At 47.4% G+C, this 22,397-nt stretch overlaps 1 protein-coding gene and 1 non-coding gene across 2 annotated transcripts in view; both read right to left on the bottom strand.

The window, feature by feature from the left end:
• The window catches only part of CDH13 (cadherin 13), a 1,034,159-nt gene that overhangs the window by 125,744 nt on the left and 886,018 nt on the right, over positions 1-22,397 (bottom strand). The window lies entirely within an intron of this gene.
• On the bottom strand, positions 17,200-17,306 carry LOC122495316. Its single transcript, XR_006300389.1, has one exon. It is a non-coding gene; the product is annotated as a U6 spliceosomal RNA (small nuclear RNA).

The raw sequence follows: 22,397 nt of genomic DNA, 5'->3' as shown, positions 1-22,397 counted from the left end.
CACACAGCCAGAAAAAAACGGCGGTGCCGGGATTTAACGTCAATCTGGGATCAGTGTGGGCGTCTTCAGAGCTTGGCTAAATGTCCATTAATACAAGCTGAATCTGTTAATTGTCTCCAACAACTTTCTAAAAACATTTTTTTAATGTTTATTTATTTTTGAGAGAGAGAGAGAAAGAGAGAGAGAGAGAGAGCAAGCAGGGAGGGGCAGAGAGACAGGGAGACACAGAATCTGAAGCAGGCTCCAGGCTCCGAGCTGTCAGCACAGACTCACGAACCCTGAGATCATGACCTGAGCTGAAGTCTGATGCTCAACCGACTGAGCCACCCAGGCGCCCCGATTGTCACCCACTCGTAATCAGACGACAGTCAGCACACGGGAAACAGTGCGATCTGAGGGTTCTATAAAAGGTGGAAGCTGAGACACATCTTGGTTACTGACAATTCAACGTTGACGGTCCTCAACTGTCTCATCTACTGCAGATTCTAGGTGCAAATTTTTTGCACCTTCCCTTCCCTTGCAGCTCGGGGGCCAGCCCGACAGACTGAACTGGCTGGTCTTCCAATTGGCTGCGGGGCTGTTCCCCTGCCTTGCTCTCGTTGAATGGCCTTGAAGAGATGGGATTTAAATTGTGTCGAGGATATTAGTCTAAAGTGAATGAAGTGGAGAGTAGACTTCTCGTTTATGTCCCCAGAGTGATAAATGAGGGAGTGCAATTTTTTTTTTCTAAGGCAAAGAAAATGGGAACCCAACGTGGACTTCAGACACATGAGAAATAGCTTATGAATTTAGATGATAGCTCGGCAGAAATAAATTGTACATCTGTTCATTCATTTTAATAAAGTGGAGGGATGGCTAGCTGCAGGAGCCCTTGGAGAACCCTGGGTTTTTAAAATTATGGTCCTATAATAGTAGCATTAAAATTTGTAATGCAGCCAGTAGTTCCTGAATTGGAGGGAAAATTCATTTATAAAATAAAAGTTCAGACTTCGGAATGTAAATGGGAAAATGCGATTTTTTCTCGGCCAGATATGAATTAGTCCTGGGAGGGTACTACATCTTGACCATAAAATATATTTTAAAAATCTTATGAGAAACTTTTCAGACTGCTGACAAAACTTCTTTGGGCGATCTCTATTTAGGTAAATTGTGCAGGTATGAAACCTGGTTAGCTGGCTTTATTATTTCTGCCTTGAGAGCTTGGTGCTTCCCGTACTAGGACAATTATAGATGAGTATTTCCATCTGAAGTGAGTCTAGTTGGTTACAAATACAAAAATCATTTTTACTCAATAGCGGAAACATAGGGGAGAGAACTTTTATAGACCAGCAATTACCAGTTACCATGAAAATTTACTTGTTCTGCAAATAGTATTGGGTTTCTTATTACACGTGAGCCCTGTGTTGGATATTGGGGAAAATGCAACAATCCTGATTGTAGGTTTCCTGCTGACTTTAAAACCCAGAAGCGTTATTAAAGTTTCTTCAGAAATAGGTAGCGGGCCCATAGGAAGCTTTTAGACGGAGTGCGCAATTTCAATTTCTTTCACAAATCAGTCACTCAAGCTTTCAGGTGGGAAAGAAGGTACAAATAAACCAGGAGTGCCAGCTGGCCGTGGGTGACGCAGGACCAGGTAGGAAACCCCGAGGCTGCCTCAGATGTATTCCATTTGCCTTCTGACGAAATTCTGAACGGATATAGAATGACATGGCCCGTAACCTTGCAAATAAAAAATACAGACTGGGAAGGGGTTGTGCACGGTCTTAGAACTGAGGGCAATTAGCTGTTGTCTTAGGTCAGCTTTTGCTCAAACATACGACGTTCTCGCTCAGGTTTGTAGGAATCTAGAGAACAGTTGAAGGGGTCGCGTGGACAAGGGGTCTGAGATGTGACACATCAGAGGAGACCGAGGAGAGATGGGAGAAAGGCAGAGAACAAACTGCCCCGACCGTCACAGGCAGGACTACAGTGTGGGTATCGGCCAGATGAAGGAAGCCGAAAGGGCCCAGTAAGTTTTGTAATTAACATCTTTGTTAATTAAGCCGAGACCTGGGGCTAACTGGGTCAGGGGCCTCCTGGGAACTGTGTTTTTCTGTATCTTTGTTGACCTGTGTCTAGTTTCTTAGGCTGCATTCCTGCAAGTGAGTTTATTGGATCAATGAATTGGAATCTTTTTCAAGTTTTGGAGATTATCTGAGTCCAGAGTGTCCCCTTCTTAGGCTGCATTCCTGCAAGTGAGTTTATTGGATCAATGAATTGGAATCTTTTTCAAGTTTTGGAGATTATCTGAGTCCAGAGTGTCCCCTTCTTAGGCTGCATTCCTGCAAGTGAGTTTATTGGATCAATGAATTGGAATCTTTTTCAAGTTTTGGAGATTATCTGAGTCCAGAGTGTCCCCTTCTTAGGCTGCATTCCTGCAAGTGAGTTTATTGGATCAATGAATTGGAATCTTTTTCAAGTTTTGGAGATTATCTGAGTCCAGAGTGTCCCCTTCTTAGGCTGCATTCCTGCAAGTGAGTTTATTGGATCAATGAATTGGAATCTTTTTCAAGTTTTGGAGATTATCTGAGTCCAGAGTGTCCCCTTGCCCTTGGCTCTGCTGCCTCCTCCCATGGGGTCTGTTTTGAAATGGAAATGGGGGCAAAGACATATGCTGAGAAAGGGAGAGGGGACAAGAGAGTTTTCAAGAGAGCAGGGAGGGTGGAGATCACCACTCAGTAAGCAGCTGTTTAGAGTCACGTAGAAAGAATGGAAGGTCTCACCCCACCCGGGGGGGGAAACCATGGGCTCAGGACTTGCATTCAAATATGATATACTGGGGCGTCTGGGTGGCTCAGTCGGTTAAGCGTCTGACTTGATTTCGGCTCAGGTCATGATCTCACGGTTGTTGGATTGAGCCTTGAGTTGGGACTCTCTCTCTCTCTCTCTCTCTCTCTCTCTCCCTCTGCCCCTCTTCCATGTGTGCTCTGTCTCTCAAAATAAATAAATAAACACTTAAGAAACAAGCAAAAACCCCACAAATATTATCTATCGATTCACTCTTTAAATTCCCTCTATCACAGTGCCTGGCTTCCAGCAGGCGTTTAATTAACGCTCATGGAATTCCTGAGTGTCCCCTACACCCTAAGCGCTCCCTCACCCGGGGATCCATCATACACAGCGACAGTCACCATATTGATGGAAAGTCCCCGGGACAGCTCCACGTGTGCACACATCAGACGGCAGATGGTTTCCCCACATTCCCTGGGCCTCTGGCCTCCAGTCTGCCCTCTCCAAAGGTGGAGAGTACGAAACGGCCATGCGCCACATGGCAAAGCCACCTGAAGAAACGAAAAGAGCCCAGGAATACGAAGCCAGCCTGTTCCCTCACAGGCCACCTGTGGCACACCGGTCTGAGGCAAAGACCCTCGGTTAACCTCACTCTCAGACGCCACAGCCCCTGCCCCACCTCAGTCACCTGCCACCTGCCCTTGTCTCATCAGATCCGCGGGTCCTTGGGCTGAGCTGCCTTCTGGAGGGAGCCCCGGACCTCCCCTCCCCAAGCAGGGGGACGCTGCCACTCAAGCCAATGGCCCGTGAGCCTCTCCCTCGGGGATGACAGGCCAGCTGGGCTCCCGCTCCACACGAGGCAAAAGGAGGGGGGAAGACAAGTGGTAGAAATTGCAAAGAGAAAATAACTTCTCTTCTGCAGCTCTGAGAGGAGGACAACAAATCCCAGGGCGGGCAGGGGAAGGAGACAGGCCTGTCGCCGGGGGAGCCACTTAATGGCTCTGCTCTCAGCACGGGATCCCGCTCATCTCAGCCGCCGGCGAGGGGAAGGGGCCATGGAAAGGGGGGATCTGCAAAAGATAAATATCGGGAGCCTCTCCCACTATCCGGGGTGTGGACCCCGTGTCCGGGGTGTGGACCCCCTGTCCGGGGTGCGGACCCCCTGTCCAGGGTGCGGACCCCCTGTCTTGACCCCCTGTCTGGGGTGTGGAACCCCTGTCTTGACCCCTGTCCGGGGTGTGGAACCCGTGTCTGGGGTGTGGACCCAATGTCCAGGTGCGGACCCCCTGTCTTGACCCCCTGTCCGGGGTGTAGACCCCTGTCCGGGGTGTGGATCCCCTGCCCGGGGTGTGGACCCAATGTCCAGGGTGTGGACCCCTTGTCCGGGTCGGACCCCCTGTCCGAGGTGTAGACCCCTGTCTGGGGTGTGGACCCCCTGTCCAGGTGCAAACCCCCTGTCTTGACCCCCTGTCTGGGGTGTGGACCCCTTGTCCGGGGTGCGGACCCCCTGTCTTGACCCCCTGTCTGGGGTGTGGAACCCCTGTCTTGACCCCTGTCCGGGGTGTGGAACCCGTGTCTGGGGTGTGGACCCCCTGTCTGGGGTGTGGAACCCCTGTCTTGACCCCCTGTCTGGGGTGTGGACCCCGTGTCCGGGGTGTGGACCCCCTGTCTGGGGTGTGGACCCCCTGTTCGGGGTGCGGATCCCCTGTCTTGACCCCCTGTCTGGGGTGTGGAACCCCTGTCTTGACCCCTGTCCAGGGTGTGGAACCCGTGTCTGGGGTGTGGACTCAATGTCCAGGGTGTGGACCCCTTGTCCGGGGTGCAGACCCCCTGTCTTGACCCCCTGTCCGGGGTGTGGACTCAATGTCCAGGGTGTGGACCCCTTGTCCGGGGTGCAGACCCCCTGTCTTGACCCCCTGTCCGGGGTGTGGAACCCCTGTCTTGACCCCTGTCCAGGGTGTGGAACCTGTGTCTGGGGTGTGGACCCAATATCCAGGTGCGGACCCCCTGTCTTGACCCCCTGTCCAGGGTGTGGAACCCCTGTCTGGGGTGTGGACCCCCTGTCCAGGTGCAGACCCCCTGTCTTGACCCCCTGTCCGGGGTGTAGACCCCTGTCCGGGGTGTGGATCCCCTGCCCGGGGTGTGGACCCAATGTCCAGGGTGTGGACCCCTTGTCCGGGTGCGGACCCCCTGTCCGAGGTGTAGACCCCTGTCTGGGGTGTGGACCCCCTGTCCAGGTGCAGACCCCCTGTCTTGACCCCCTGTCCGGGGTGTAGACCCCTGTCCGGGGTGTGGACCCCCTGCCTGGGTGCGGACCCCCTGTCCAGGGTGCAGACCCCCTGTCTTGACCCCTGTCTGGGATGTGGACCCCCTGTCCAGGTGCAGACCCCCTGTCTTGACCCCCTGTCCAGGGTGTAGACCCCTGTCTGGGGTGTGGACCCCCTGTCTGGGTGCGGACCCCCTGTCCGGGGTGCGGACCCCCTGTCTTGACCCCTGTCCGGGGTGTGGACCCCCTGTCCGGGGTGTAGACCCCTGTCTGGGGTGTGGACCCCCTGTCTGGGTGCGGACCCCCTGTCCGGGGTGCGGACCCCCTGTCTTGACCCCTGTCCGGGGTGTGGACCCCCTGTCCGGGGTGTAGACCCCTGTCTGGGGTGTGGACCCCCTGCCCAGGTGTGGACCCCCTGTCTGGGGTGTGGACCCCCTATCTAGACCCCCTGTCCAGGGTGTGGACCCCCTGTTCGGGGTGTGGACCCCCTGTCTTGACCCCTGTCCGGGGTGTGGAACCCGTGTCCGGGGTGTGGACCCAATGTCCAGGGTGTGGACCCCTTGTCCAGGTGCGGACCCCCTGTCTGGGGTGTAGACCCCTGTCTGGGGTGTGGACCCCTGCCCGGGGTGTGGACCCAATGTCCAGGGTGTGGACCTCTTGTCCGGGTACGGACGCCCTTTCCGGGGTGTAGACCCCCTGTCCAGGTGTGGAAGGGCCATCCTTTAAACACGTGGGCATCTGGACTTCAAAACACAGACGCTGATGAACCAGTCTGGAAGAAGTAAGTGCGTCCTGAGACCGTGGATCTTTGGAGAGAACCAGGGGCTCGTCCTTCCGATTTCAAGGGCAGGCGCGCGCACACACACGTTTTATTTAGGTGGGGCCCACGACAGCTTACGGCGGGGCGCTGGTAAACGTCTAACAGCAGACTCTTCAGGAAAACAAGGCCTGGTTCGGAGCCCGTGTCCCACCTCCACCACGGCCGGCTTCAAGCTGCCAGCGCGACGTGACCGCACGCAGAGCCAGGAGGAGATGCCCAGACAACTCTTGCAAAGCTGGGCAAGGCGGCCTCAGCACCCCTGCTTGTGCTGAGCAGCCCGCGGTAACTGCCTCCCTTTCAAACAGTTCCTGGAGTGGACGGAAAATGTCTACGTGCGGACATTCGTCTCTTTGGGGAACTATCTCCTCATCCCAGGGGGTCACACTGGTGCGATCAACACGGTCCTCGCTTTTCCTCCTCGGAGGTGAGCCCGTGACCTGGGACGGGCCAGCCATCTCATCGTTCCCTGGCCCTCAGAGTCTGGCCTGAGGTGGCCTTGCGACCCAGTACAAGCAATCAAAGTCTTTCTAGGAGATTAGCCTTTTGCTCTGGGCAGGAGGGTATGTGTGTCTTTCTTCGTACATAAACCATGGGGACATGAGCTTAGGGCCACCAGAGGCCATCGCACCTGCCATGAGGAGACAGCCCACCAGAGAAGAAAGGCAACCGAGAGAGATGAGCACAGCTTAGGGACGGAGGGGTATCTAGACGGTGTTCTGATGATGCTCTCTGAGCCCTGGAGGCAGCCTGGGGTCGGAAAGCCCGGAGACTTCCCCAGTGGCGAGTGCGAATGCATTTTCCGGTAACGAGTGCCAACACCATGCCCGGTTATGGGTCCCCAGTGATGAGTCCCGCTCATCACCTTGTGCAGGGGGCCGACGCGCTCTAGGACCTGCTCACGTTCGTTCGAAGTGGGTTTCTGCCCTTCGACGACAGAATGGGAGCGAGCAGAGGCTCTTTAACCCTGGGGAGCTAAAAGCAGATTTGCTCGAGGAAGAGTGAGCCTCGAGTCTCAGCCTCACTCTAATTGATTTGTCTTTTCAATTTCCCAGAGCTGAAGGAAAACGATATTTTGACCATTTCTGTACGAGGCAGGTACAAGTGGTCAATTCAATTTGCCGGGGTTTGTTGAGGCTGTGCTCTGAGCGACAAGGCCCAGTGCCCATCTTGTGGGAGGCCAGTGCTTGGCTGTTATGAACCAGACAGCTAACTGGTTCTGGCTCTGATATATAGATCTACAGCGCCGAATTGAACCTGTGTTAAACCATGCATCCAGGGGCGATTAGCAAAGGCATCTGTTCCTATCTGCCGAGCTGCTGGGAAAGAACGCTGTTTGTTAGATTTGATTTAATGCAACAAATATTCTTTGCGGTCCCTCTGTGTACATTGCTCTGTGGCTGAACGGGGAGACTGTGACAAATGAAGCTGTGTCTGCCCGCAGAGAACTCCAGTCTGGAGGAGGTAGAAACGGATGCCTACACTGCTGGTCCCACTCATGCTGGGAAGCATGCTGTGACTGGGGCAGGAGCAGAATGTTTGGAGAGGCACCAGTAAGAGAGCCAGTTAATTCTGACTGGGGCATGTGGGGGAGCTTAAGGGAAGTTCATGGCCGCCCCGGGCCTGTCGCTGGGACAACAGACCTGTGAAGGGTGGGCCATCTCTCCAGCCCATCCCTGTGTTTATGCTATACCAGCCAGCCCGGACTCCTTCTCTCAGCCCCTCAAATGCCTCTTGTGTGCCTCAGGGCATTTGCACACGCTGAGTGCTTTGCCCATGTGAGCTATCCCATCCCAGACACCATCTCTCCTCGCTTTAGTTAGCAAAGCTTAAGACGTAAAAGGGGAGATGTTACTTTGTGCCCTCACTTTTCCAAATCCCAGACGAGGTCATGCTCCTGAAGCTCTCAGAACGCATCTGTGGGATGCATCCCTCTTGTGGTGCTTTAACGTCACAGGTCCTCCCTGCTAAGCCTCGAGAAGACCAGGGCTCGCCCGTCCTATTCAAATCCCCAGCCTTCAGCCCCACTGTGTTGGATTAGCATGCGGTGAATGAAAGAGCTGAGGCCACCTGCGGCCCTGGTGACTCAGAACAAGTATGCCAAGTGCACAAGGACTGGTGAACTCGAAGAAGCACATTAGCTCATTAATGACTACGGAACGGCGGTAACGACAGTAATAAATTTAAAAGGTTTAAAAATTGTTATCAGAGATGACAGACTAGGATAAAAATGACCCTCGTTAATGAACCCAAGTTTTTCTTGCTTTATAGGCCTTTCCCTGAAATCTCCAGTGAGCCAAACCTGGATTTCAGTCGTGAGATTTAATAATCGGTGCACCATTATAAGCTATCGGCAGCAATGCAGGGAGATTTCAAGTCAGATGCGCACACGCGTATATACAAACTGGAACTGCCGATATCTTTCCAGGAATGTTGCTGGGTCAACAGAGAGCACTTGGCCTTGTTGGTGAGGTCTCTAATAGAAGGGTGGCTTGTCGGGGGCCTGGCTTCTTTTATTTCTGAATCCCATAGAGCCAGAACCGCGTGCAGAAACTCAGAAAGTGGGTACAGCGTAGAGGCTGAGAGCTGGGCTCTGTAACCAGCCAACCCACGGTGGCATCCCTGCCCCACCATGCTGTAACGTCAGGCATGTTTCTTGACTTTCCTGTGCCTCAGTTTCCTCATCTATGAAATGGGGGTAATGGGAGTCCTTAAGTCATAAGGCTATTGCGAGAAATGATTCATGATCCCTACGGCCTTTAGAACACTGCTTTACGGTTCAACACATAGTAACTCTTAGCTTAAAAAGGGTGGTTTTATGGATAATACCATTTTTTGTGTGCTCATAAGAGGTAATTATTAGATTTGCCCCTGGACCTAGCAAAGTAAAGGTACAGGCCTGCTGTTCAAATTCGTTGGCTATTAGAAAACTCTTTTTTTTTTTTTTTTTTAATTTGAAGGAACCAGAGGGGAAGAAGTAGCTTAGACTTACCATGGTGAGCCCAGGAGAGAATTCTGTGTGTGTGTGTGTGTGTGTCTGGGTGTGTGCTATATTATTACTATTTTTATTTTAGTGAGCTCTACATCCAACACTGGGCTCGAACTCACGACCTTGAGATCAAGAGTCACATTCTGACTGAGCCAGCCAGGCGCCTCCCCAAACATTGTCCTGATGTGAATGGAGAGGCAGGTGAGGAAGTGAGGCGACGTTCGAAAAGTCAAGCAGCGCTGAGACCGGAGGTTATACAAGGCCCTGGGGCATAGGTGCAATGAGAAAAACCGGATGGACACTCCCTGAATGGCCCTGGTAAGGCGTCCCAGAGAGCAGACCCTAAGGGTAAGACCATGGAATAGAAACAGAACATCCAGGCAGAATCGGGCAGAAGTGCTCTGAGGACTGGGTTTCCTGGCACCACATGTTAACCTGTTTACAGCACAGAAGCAGCTTAGGGTGGGGCTGAGAGCATAGACGTAGACTCCGGGGAAGTTCTCCAGCTCTCGGAGCCTCAGTCTCCACACCCATGAAGTGGGTGTGGTAATTACAGTAACCATCTCGGGGCTGGCAGAAGGAATGAACGATGGTGCGTAGGTAGAGCTCTTGGATCCTGCCTGGCACAGAACAAGCACTTCCAGGTGTGTGCACTGGCTTCCGGATGCTCATTTAACGACAGAGGATGAAAGCACGGGTCCAAGGGGTGCCAGACAGGCACAACTTGACGGAATGATCAGTCTTGCCTTTGATAAGAACTCATTACGCATTTGCTGTTGCTGATGGGAAGCCTGCTCCAACAAAGAAAGACATCTCTTCGAGTTTGCAAGGAAAAAGGAGATGCAAAGCTTGGAATCTCAATATCTGGTTCTCCCGTGACCCTGGGAAGGAATCATCTCGCTCAGCCTGAGCTTTCTCATCTGTGCCAGGGTGACTGTCACAGTCTCTGCACTGGAATGTCTAGGCAGCAGGTTCGTGGAGTGTGGACAACTATGTCAGCGCCTAACAATGCGGGTCCCTGGGTTGGTACTTGTTCCCTACCTGAGGATCTAGGAAGGCGGGGGTGGGGGTGGTCATGTGTGACCGGAGACATGCTCCCCAGCAGTCTCCTGACCAGCGATGTGCCTGTGGAACAATATTCTTAGGGTTCTCAGTCTTGATCTGGCCCTTGTCATCCTGTCCAGTCTCTGTCCTGCCTCATGCTGCTCCAGGCACACTGCACGGCTCTCACTTCCGCAAACAAGACACGCTCTTCCCAGAACTGCGGGCTTCACAGGGACCCTCCGCAACCCCACCCCTGCATCTCACTATTCTAGGTTGATTTCTGTCTCCCAAAAAAGATACAGTAGAGTCACAACTGGCAGTATCTTAGAAATGTGACCTTACTTGGGAACAGGGTCTTCACAGAGGTGACCAAGTTAGAATGGGGTATTAGAGCGGGCGACCAGTCCTCACAAAGGGGGGAAATTTAGACACAGATGTGCACACAGGGAGAAGGTTATTCGCGGATGAGGGCAGAGATCAGGTGATAAATCTATGGGCCTATAAACAACATAGATTGCCAGCAAACCACCAAAGCTGAGAGACAGGCATGAACAGACTCTCCCTCAGAAGGAACCACCCTGCAGACACCTTGATCTTGGACTCTGGCTTCCAGAACTGTGAGAGGATAACTGTCTACTGTTCAAGCCACACAGCCCCCGGACACTAACACAGTGATCGTAAATGTTGCCTTCTCTGAGAGGATCTCCCTGAACGTCACGGTAGGTGCCCACATTGTCCCCCTCTGTGGTGATTTCACCCCATTCCATCTTGTCACTAAGGGCCATCCAAAGCCATTTTCTGACTCACTGTCCCCATTCTAGACTGTAACATCACAAGGTCAGGGACGATGTTGTGCTCACTGCACTGTATCTCAGCCTAATATACTGCCTGGCAAAGAGGAAGCATGGAACTCATGCCTGATGGATGTGCTGGTGAATGAATGAATGAATGAATGAATGAATCAATGCACTTTGAAAAGCAACCATATAAGGTTATGGTGTGTAATATGCAAGCCTAGGCACATTCAGGTAGTACAGGCTGAAGAAGATCCTTCGCATAAATCCCTATCTTCTTAGATGTGAGCAGGCCGACAGCAAAATACAATGCTTCCAACAAGGGGAAAATGGCTATTCAGTCTATAACAGAAACAGACTTTAGTTTGGAAAGAAGTGACTATGTGAAAATCAATTCTGGATCATTTCGTCTAATCCCATTTCAAACAATGAGCCCATACGCCAGTCTGGAGTTGTGGGATATTTTCTCTCCTTCTTGTTTGTAAGTTCCCAGAATAAGGTGAGCCTGTCCCCACTCTAATGATTCCCTTAGGCATTATTTACTAACACCGGGCTTGCCTTTCTCTTCCTCCCTGGCCCTCCCTGTCTCCCTCTCTCTCTCTCTCTCTCTCTTTCCTTGATGGGTAGAGAAGAACCTTCAGGGCGCCCTGCAGTCTATGTAGATTCATTTATTCACTTCTGGGAAGGAATTTAACTCCAACCCTCTTAGCTCTCAGTGAACCACAGTAAAACGATACACCTCAGGATTGCTCATGACTTCTGTGTCACTGTAGGGCCCTGACTTTTTCACTGGTAACAGCCACGTGTGCCACAGCCAGACGGGCCTGGGATCTGCTATTGGCCTTGAGCGGTGTCCCTTATCTCTAAAACCAGGGGGCTGGGTGGGATTCTTTCAAACGTCCCCTCGACAACATGACTTTTTAATTTTTTGATGGCCTCTGCTGCTTGCTGCCGACCATTTATAATTTGTCCCCTCATTCACCTCTTATTTGGTCATATACTCCATGCCAGGCTGGGTGCTGGGGCCGGAACAGAGAACAGAAGAGACAAATGTCCTCTCTTGTGGAGTTTATATTCTCATTTGGGGAGAATGCCAAAAGCAAGTAAGTCATCTAATTATATGGCACACTGGAAGGTCGATATTACCTATTACGTTAGGGATAAAATGTGTACAGATAGGATGTGCACATATGGGAATAGAATACATATGGGATAATACATGACAGCATAGACTAGCATACATATAACACTATATGATATGGAACAGAAGAATGTTTAATGGCATATTAGAAGCTGAGATAGAAACAAGAGACTGAAATAGGTATCTGCTGTATGAAGTGTAAGCTCGTCTCTAATTACACATTTGATGTCGCCCCTATGCTTTGTCCGCTAGGCAATGATGAAAATGACGTCCTGCCAAAACACCAACGCGTTTAGATGGTATTAGGGAGATATTGTATGAGTACATGAGGACGAGGTGACGTGATCACACCACGCCGCAGGATATGCCTCGTGTCTGTGGGAACAAGAAGGAGGAAGCAGCAGCCTTCCCAGGGGATTCATAATTTGGGTGTTGAAGGAGAAACTGGGAGTCTTCCGGATACAGAGGAGCAAGGCATTCCAGGGAGACGGGAACAGAGTGTGCGGCGGTGCAGAGGCATATGCCAAAGCGTGACGTTTTGGGGGGAGAAATAGGGCTTCCGTGTGGCCTGAGAGGAGAGGAGACTGTGACCGGGGGGACGGTATTTAAAACCACCCACGCATAAGACCCAACGATCTTATTTCTGATGCTGTCCAGAACAAAACGGCTGCCATGTGCCGTGGGGGCGTGGATAATTCACTTCTCCACCACGTGCCATTTTTGTGGCCCTGGGATTTCTGTTTTGAACAGTTAAGTTCTCATTCTGCAAGCCACGTATGGAGGTGGAGTAATGTCGTATTCTTAGAGTTACAAAATGTATGTTTTATAGCTTTGTGTTTGTTGCTCTTTGTGTGAGATGTTGCATTTGAATAGAAGCAGATGGATGAAGTCTTCGGAGGCCACTGTGCTCTGCAGTGGCCCCGTGGTGAGACTCCGCCAGCTGTAGTAAAAAATTGCTTTTATTGCCACTGAGTTGCGCTGACCCTCGGAGCATAACCAGAGGCTTAGCAGAAGCATGGAATCTGCACAGAGGTTCGCACAGGGATGGTGGGGATCAACACATCATGAATATAATTATGAAAGAGTGATTAATGCAATAAATCATCTGGCTGTCTGGTTTACCTCTACAAGAGACTTGAAGAACCAGCCACAGGGCAGATTACATTTTTTCACTTTAAAAAGTCCAGATGTTTTGACATCACTCACACAGTTTTGAATCGGCATGGGCATTTTCGACAACGCGAGATTCCTCACCCTACTGTCCGTGAACAATTCAATTCAGGAAAGCACACAGCACCCTTTTCCTTAGCTGGACGTATCCTGTTTGGATGATGGCTTCTATTTATAGAGCATGCTTCCAGTTGTACAAATGTTTCCCTTCACTCTCTTTTAGTCAAGAAATCCAGCTGTAGACCTGCTGTTTCCAGGACTTGTGACATTGGAACACTGGGAGATTTAGCGGATGATTTCATGTTTTTCTATGACCTTGGTGCAGGGGAAGAAAGCAGTGAACTCACCTTTTCCAAGTGAAGATACATGGGGGATGCTGGGTATTGGCTGTTTTGCAGGTAACCCCTCGTTAATTATGCGATGGGAAGTTGGAAAAGCAATTCGCAGTAGATGGTCTCTGGAGTCCTTGGACAAGGTGTTGGCCCAGACAGTGATGGACCAGGAACTGATGTCATCGGAAGTGATGTTACTGTTTGTACAGCTGGGAATCGGTGGTACCCGTCGCTGAAGTTACACTGTTCTATTTTCTCCAAATATTCCATTTCCCGACAGGTTGGGATTCCCGCCCCACCCCCATCACCCTGCACAAAGCAGGGGATGAAAATCCCAATAGTGTATGTTTGGTGTTATTTAAAACTTCAGACTCTTAGAAAACTGTCAGATATGCGATTTCCTGGTGTCACAGAAAAAAGGCTCACGTAGGTCACCACGATGGCTATAAAAAGCTTCATGGGAAGAGGGAAGACGGGCTATTTGGAATAACATTTAATCATCTTTAAAGATTTAGAGGGTTGTTAAAATGGCTTGGACTCCACCTTCAAGAAAAGTTATTTGAGTCAGATAATTGAAATGGGTTTGATCTTCTAAGCAATATGTGGTTGGCTTTCTGGATTAATCTCTTTTGAGCAAGCAGAATGTATAATTATGTAGTCCGTGTTAAGACACAGGCACATCTGATTTTAAAGGGCTCTCCTAAGGGAAGTATACTCTTATGGGAGGAGAGACTGATTGAGAGCACTCAACTATGGTGCATGGAAGACTGGAGGAGTAGATAAATATATTCACTTGATTTTTTTTTTAAAAGTCCATTCATTTACTTATTTAAAAAAAATTTTTTTTTCAACGTTTATTTATTTTTGGGACAGAGAAAGACAGAGCATGAACGGGGGAGGGGCAGAGAGAGAGGGAGACACAGAATCGGAAACAGGCTCCAGGCTCTGAGCCATCAGCCCAGAGCCCGACGTGGGGCTCGAACTCACGGACCGCGAGATGGTGACCTGGCTGAAGTCGGACGCTTAACCGACTGCGCCACCCAGGCGCCCCTCATTTACTTATTTTTGAGAGAGAGAGAGAACAAGCAAGCTCAGGCGGTGAGAGGGTAGCAGAGAGAGAAAGAGAGAGAGTATCCCGAGCAGGCTCTGTACTGTCAGCATGGAGTCTGACATGGGGTTTGAACTCACGAAACGCGAGATCATGACCTGAGCCGGAGTTGGACGCTTAACCAATGGAGCCACCAGGTGTCCCTAAATACACTCACTTTAAATAGACTTTCGGTGAAAGAAGGCACACAAAGGCATTTCTTAACCACCAAACAACCAAAAACGAAGGAGAAGATCCAAAAGAATGAAGGAGACTCCAGAGAGTCACGTCAGTTCAAGAGTGGGGGGATCAGAAAGAAAACCCGGCCACGGATCATGCGGTTAGTTCAAGTCTCTTGCTATTCGAGTCACTTCTTGATTACGAATATCAAGGAAGAGACACAAAAGTTATTTAACCTTTTCACTAAAATAAGTTGATTGCAAAGCAAATAGAATGGGAGGATGAGTGCCCTGACAAACTATTTCACTATAGTTTTTCAATCCATATTTTTGAGAGAGAGAGAGAGAGAGAGAGAGAGAGAGAAGCAGAGAGGGAGAGAGAGAATCTCAAGCAGGTTCCATACGCAGCACAGAGCCCGACAGGCGGCTCGCTCTCATGACAGTGAGATCATGACCTGAACTGAAATCAAGAGTCGGACACTTAACTGACCCAGGTGCCCCTTCAAAACATCTGTATTTTTAAAAATATTTATTTATTTTTGAAGGAGAGAGAGAAAGAGCATGAGCAGGGGAAGAGTCAAGAGAGAGGGAGACACAGCATCTGAAGCAGGCTCCAGGCTCCGAGCTGTCAGCCCAGAGCCCAACGCGGGGCTCGAACTCACAAACTGTGAGATCATGACCTGAGCTGAAGTCGGATGCTCAACCGACTGAGCCACCCAGGGCCCCCAATCCATATTTTTAATGAAGATGTTAGGATGTTTTGTGCCACAGTGAGTTCCATACACATAACTACTGCCTTTCCCTGATACTTCAGATTAAAAGACTGATCTTTGCGGATGGTAATCCGAGCAAAGTTCTTCCAGACCAACCCTCAAATCTAGAATGACTTGAGAATGTGTATTTAACACCCAAAAAAAAAGACTCCACCTGTGTGAAAGCACTGGGGAACTCCCAAGGCAGTCAAAATTGAGAGTCCAGGGGCGCGTGGGTGGCGCAGTTGGTTGAGCGTCCGACTTCAGTCAGGTCACGATCTCGCGGTCCGTGAGTTCGAGCCCCGCGTCAGGCTCTGGGCTGATGGCTCAGAGCCTGGAGCCTGTTTCCGATTCTGTGTCTCCCTCTCTCTCTGCCCCTCCCCCGTTCATGCTCTGTCTCTCTCTGTCCCAAAAATAAATAAAAAACGTTGAAAAAAAATTTTTTTTAAAAATTGAGAGTCCAGGATCGTGCAGAGCGGGAAGCGAGCTCAGTGAGGGGAGGCCAATATCCTATCAGCTTTTTACCTGAAGGCCTTTTCTAAATTGTAATGGCACAGGGACATGAGGCTCGGGATCTGAGGAAGAAGAGCCTCTGTAAACATACCAGACTTGCAGTCAGGACCCCAGAAGACCAAGAAATCAGGAAGTAGATTAGCCCTCATAAAAGACTGAAACTCCCCAATAAACCAACTCGATCCCAGACTTATTTAAAGTTATCTTTTTCTACTCCCACTGGTTTCAGAAAGTAAAAGTAAACCCTTTCTGGTAGAATACAACATCAGCCAGAGTCCAAAATTGCCTTTAAAAAATTGTCACATGCGTTATTCAGAGTTAAAAAAAAATTCTAGGCAGGCCAAGGGACCATAACACATGACCAAAAAAGCAAGTGAAAAATACTGAAAATAGAAACAGATTTAGAAGGGATCTCGATACTGGAGTTAACAGACATTGAATTTGAAGTAACTCTGTGTTATATATTTAAAAAATAGATAAAATGCAAAACTGAAGCAGAGAATTTTAATCTACAAAATAAATTCATGGAAATTATATCTAAAGTACCATAATTGGGGGTGCCTGGGTGGCTCAGTCAGTTAAGCGTCCAACTCTGGACTTCAGCTCAGGTCATGATCTCACAGTTCGTGAGTTCGAGCCCCGTGTTGCCTCTATGCTGACAGCACAGAGCCTTCTTGGGATTCTCTCCCTCTCTCTCTTTGCTCCTCCCCTACTTGTACTCTTTCTCTCTGTCAAAAAATAAGCAAATAAACTTAAAAAAATAAAGTACAATAAATGGAATTAAGAACTTAATAGATGGATATAAAAGATTAGACATAGCAGAAGAGAGAATTTGTGAACTGGAAAAGAATGAGGGAAAACAGAAGCATAGAAAGTTAATATATACGTATGGTTAGAGTCTAAGAAAAAGAGAAAATGGGTCAAAAGAAATATTTGAAGAGTTATGAACAAGGAACAAGTATGATAAAACAAATTAAATGATACCTCATTATGCCATGATAAAACTGTAGAAAAGTAAAGGCAAAGAAATGTTATTAAAAGCAACCAGAGGAAGGGCCACATTTCTGTCAATGGAGAAGAAAGGAATACTGACAGCTGACCTTTCAATAAATGTTAACTGACATGTTAATGAAGTCAATGAAATGACACCTTGAAAGTGTTGCACGAAAATAACTATCAACTGAGATTCTGTGCCCAGTGAAAATATACATCAAAAATTCAGGCAAAAAAGATGATAATAATAAATGAGAGAATTTATCACCATCATACCTGCACTATTTTTATTTTATTTTTATTATTTATTTATTTTTTCAATATATGAAATTTATTGTCAAATTGGTTTCCATAAAAATATGGAACGCTTCACGAATTTGCGTGTCATCCTTGCGCAGGGGCCATGCTAATCTTCTCTGTATCGTTCCAATTTTAGTATATGGGCTGCTGAAGCGAGCACACCTGCACTATTTTTAAAATACAAAGGAATTCTTTAATCAGAAGGAAAATTATCCCATGTGGAAGCAAAGAAACATGAAGGAATAGGTAATAATATAAAGGGTGAATAAATGCTTATTAAATAAAATAATATTTTTGTAAAATGTAAAACATGTAGTATTAAAACATGACAACAATATCTTAAAAGATAGGAGTGGGGTAAAGGGAATTTACTTGCCCTAAAGTCCTTGAAGAATCCATAAGTGGTAAAAATGCTAATTCACATTAGACTCTGTAAGTCGAGGATGTATATTTCAACTTCTCAGAAACTAGTACAAGAATATGAAAATTAAGGGTAATAAATAATTTATAGTAGAATATTAGACGACAAAAATAATGGATTAACTAATAAAGAGGTGAGAAATGAGAGAAAAATAACTATAGGAAGGTACTCAGACAGAAAATAAGTATTAGAATTGGTAGATTTAAGCTCAAATATATGGTCTTTGCATTACATGTAAATGGAAAAACTGATCCAAGTAAAAAGACTGGGATTACCAGAAGTGAAAAAAAAATCAAAACCCAAATATACATTGCTTATAAGAAACACACTTTAACATGAGATTAGAGAAAACTTGAGGGAAGAAAGGATGGAAAAAAATATAGCATGATGACACGAACCCTAAGAAGGCTACAGTAGTCATTTTACTACCAGAGGAGGTAAATGTTAAAGCAAAAAGCATTTCCAGAGGTAGAGAGTAAGTTTTGTAATAATAAAAGACCAAAACATCAGGAAGATATAACAATTTTAAATTTGTATGCGCTTAATAACACAGCTTCAAATACTCAAAGAAAAATTTGATGCAACTAACAGGAGAAATAGATATCTCTACAATAATAGATATTGTATTCTTTCAGGAACTTACAGAATAGAAAGATGAACAGACAACATATATAGAAGATTTGAACAAAAAAAACTGTAAACAACTAATAACTCAAACAACTGTAGATTTCACATTGTTTTCAAGTGCACATGGGCCGTTTATCAAATCTGATCACATGCTGGGTTGCAAAACAAGTCTCACTAAATAGCAAAGGACTATAATCATATCAGTGTGTTCTCCCACCAGAGTGGAATTAAGCTAGATGTCAATAAAAGGAAATAACAAGGAAACTTCCAAGTATGTGGGATTAAGCAATATACGTTTAGGCAGGCAAATGAGAAGGGTTTTACGAAGTTTCTGAGTTGCTAATCATGCTCTATTTCTTGATACGGGTTTCGTGTTTGACTTGTAACGAATGAAATCACTCAGTATTTGTGTACTTTTTTGTACAAAAGTTACATGCTTTTTAAAAAAGAAGTCCGTGGGGCGCCTGGGTGGCACAGTCGGTTAAGCGTCCGACTTCAGCCAGGTCACGATCTTGCGGTCCGGGAGTTCGAGCCCCGCGTCAGGCTCTGGGCTGATGGCTCAGAGCCTGGAGCCTGTTTCCGATTCTGTGTCTCCCTCTCTCTCTGCCCCGCCCCCGTTCATGCTCTGTCTCTCTCTGTCCCAAAAATAAATAAAAATGTTGAAAAAAAATTTTTTTAAAAAGAAGTCCATAAAATTGAATAAGCTGTATTAATAGTAATTTATTTATTTATTTTTGATTTTTTTTCTTATTACATTTCTTTATTTTTGAGAGGCAGAGAGAGACAGAGCACGAGTGGGGGAGGGGCAGAGAGAGAGGGAGACACAGAATCTGAAGCAGGCTCCAGGCTCTGAGCCGTCAGTACAGAGCCTGACATGGGGCTCAAACTCACCAACCGTGAGATCATGACCTGAGCTGAAGTAAGATGCTTAACCGACTGAGCCACCCAGACGCCCCTATTTATTTTTTAAAAACATTTATTTATTTTTGAGAGAGAAACAGAGAGAGTGAGCTGGGGAAGGGCAGAGAGAGAGAGAGAGAGAGAGGCAGAGAGAGAATCCCAAGCAGGCTCCACACTGTCAGCATGAAACCCGATGTGGGGCTTGAACTCACGAACCGCAAGATCATGACCTTCACCGAAACCAAGAGTTAGATGCTTAACCCACTGAGCCACCCAAGCGCCCCTTAATTGCAATTTAGAAAGACATTTTGGAATGTTTCAATAAAACAGGTAAGCAATTATAGTCTCCCAATTTGGAACAATATTATAGGTAACTTCTTTTTCTTTCTAACTATTAGGGAATTGAGAGAAAATTCAGATAAAGATTTAGTGTATTGTACATGAATGTGCATAGCAGCATTATTCACAATAGCCAAAAAAATCGAAACAGCTCAAATGTCCATCAGTGGATGAATGGATAAACAAAATGTTGTAAATTCATAGAATGGAGTATTATTCAGCCATAAAAAGGAACGAAGTCCTGATACATGCTACAACATGGAGGAAGCTTGAAAACATGGTGATTCAATGAAGCAAGTCACAAAAGGGTACATACTGCATGGCTTCATTTATACGAAATTTCCAGTATGAGTGAGTCCATAGCAATACAAGGAAGATTTGTAGTTGTTAAGGGGTCGTGGGGATATGGGGATGGGGAGTGACTGCTAATGGGCATGGGGTTTCTTTGGGGTGATGGAATGTTCTAGAATTAGATAGTGGTGATGGCTGCAAAACTTTGTGAGTCTACTAAGAGCCAATGATTATACATTTTAAAAGGGTGAGCTTTACAGTATGGACTTCTATCTCAAAAAAGTTATTAAAAATACTTAATGGAATGTGAAGCAGGAGCGGCAAAGGAATGTAATAAATAGATGTGATCCTGACATCATTCTGCATCAGACAGTTGATTAAGAGGAAAAAGTACACTTCTAACCCAAGAAATAAAGTAGCTCCTTGATTGTTTGAGAAACCAATGAACGAAGAGGAGGGAATCACCCAGGGAGCACCTGGGTGAAGACTTAAATGTCTTGTGATTTGAACTGCCATGTCAACATCAATAAAGATAACATATGATTCTTTTAAAAATATTTTTAAAAGTTTATTTATTTATTTTGAGAGACAGCACAAGCGGGGGAGGGGCAGAGAGAGAGAGAGAGAGAGAGAGAGAGAGAGAGAGAGAATCCCAAACAGGATCCGCACTGTCAGCATGGTGTCCGACTCAGGGTTTGAACTCACGAACCTTGAGATCATGACCTGAGCTGAAATCAAGTGTCCAAAGCTCAACTGACTGAGCACCCAGGTGCCCTAGAATTGGCTTTCTAAAAAAACCTTTAAAGTATTTCCTTCTCTCAGTAACAATCTCTATATTGTCCAAGACTGGAACATGCCACCTACAGATGGAGTTATTTCTTGGGCTCCTTTACAGATAAGGAAGGCTAAGGACATACAAGCCCAAGTTGCTTTCTGGGGGAGATTTTTACTTAGGTAGCAAGTCCTTCTTAGCCCTTCTCACTTCCTGTTTCTTTCTTCCTGGTATGTGGACATGATGGCTGGTGCTGCAGTGACCCTATTGTATTGTGAGGCAGCCTTGGAGAAGGTAGAGAAGAAAGATAAGAGGAATCCGGAAACTGGTGATGCCACGGTGTCACCACATTGGCGTGGGACTACTGCCAGTGCAGAGCCCGACAGGGGGCTCGAACTCATGGACTGGCATGACCAAAGCTGAAATCAAGAGGTGGCTGCTTAATTGATGGAGCCACCCAGGCGCCCCAACCTTTTACATTTTAGAAACATCGTCGCCACGATATCCTCCTCTCGCCCACCACCATTTCCTTCCTCACGGCTTTTATCCCAGCACTGTCCTCACCACCACCTGCCTTGTTACCACTCTTCTCATCGCCGACACTCTAGAGAACTATGGGTGACCCGCACTATCTCAATGCTCTCCATCACGGGCTCACATAACAGTCACAAGAACCAACTGAGATAGGATCCGCCGTCTGCCCCAGCAACAGGTGAAGAAACGAGAACACAGGTGGTTGACAGATTTGTATCCACGGCGGGACTTGAATCCAGTTCTGGTTCCAGAACCCACCTCTTCCCCTCTGTGTTATACGGTCTCTGGCCATTCTGGCATCCCAAATGCATGCAGAAACACATTAGCAGATTTCACTGTGAATTTCATTTGTCCAACATTGGACAAAGGCTCCTGTGGGACATCTGATGTCCTAGAGGGAGCGTTTCATGTACCCGCTGGCTACCGGTCCCTCTCATTTCATCCCTTTTATTTTTGTATGAGTTGAGACATCACCTTTGCCCTGTGGGCATCTCAAGCTTATTGTCCAATGTCCGTTGAAAGAGAAGTTCTGTGCTTTTGCCGACATCCACAGGTGAATCCATTTTCCATGAGGCTACTCAGGGTCTCCTACTCGACCTAAGAATTACGTTCATGGGGCGCCTGGGTGGCGCAGTCGGTTAAGCGTCCGACTTCGGCCAGGTCACGATCTCGCGGTCTGTGAGTTCGAGCCCCACGTCGGGCTCTGGGCTGATGGCTCGGAGCCTGGAGCCTGTTTCCAATTCTGTGTCTCCCTCTCTCTCTGCCCCTCCCCCGTTCATGCTGTGTCTCTCTCTGTCCCAATAATAAATAAACGTTGAAAAAAAAATTAAAAAAAAAAAAAGAATCACGTTCAGGTTTTCCTTGAATTCAGCGGTATCGGCAACAATGCACATCTCTCACTCAAGGCATTTAGTTTGTGACGGGTGTTATGTTCAGGGTTACACTGAGATAACTAATTCGTCTCACACGCTTGGCAACATTGATAGACCTTCTTACTTTAGACTGGGATTATCCAATTGTTATTTTCATTCCTGTCTCTATTGAATATTAAAACATGCCTTTAGGACTTTTTTGGAAATAGAAATTCTGCAGATAAACCAGTATCCCCAGTGAATATTCCATGGGACACCAGCTCAGTGAGACATAATGAGGTCACCCAGGAACAGTTATTCCTGGGGCCAGAAAGGTCTGGAAAACCCTACAGACTCTGCTCCTCTTAGAGAAACACAAAGCATTTTAAAGGTACCTCAAAGTACTGCAGTAAAAGAAATCCTTCTTTCTCTTCAACTCTGTGTTTCCCACATCTAGTTGACCCCGAAGTCTTCCCCTGCCCCACAATGGTGGAACCCGTGAAACAAGTTTTTTTT

Source organism: Prionailurus bengalensis, chromosome E2 (assembly GCF_016509475.1).
Source record: "Prionailurus bengalensis isolate Pbe53 chromosome E2, Fcat_Pben_1.1_paternal_pri, whole genome shotgun sequence".
Lineage (NCBI taxonomy): Eukaryota > Metazoa > Chordata > Mammalia > Carnivora > Felidae > Prionailurus > Prionailurus bengalensis.
This window is presented reverse-complemented; position numbering and strand designations above follow the sequence as displayed.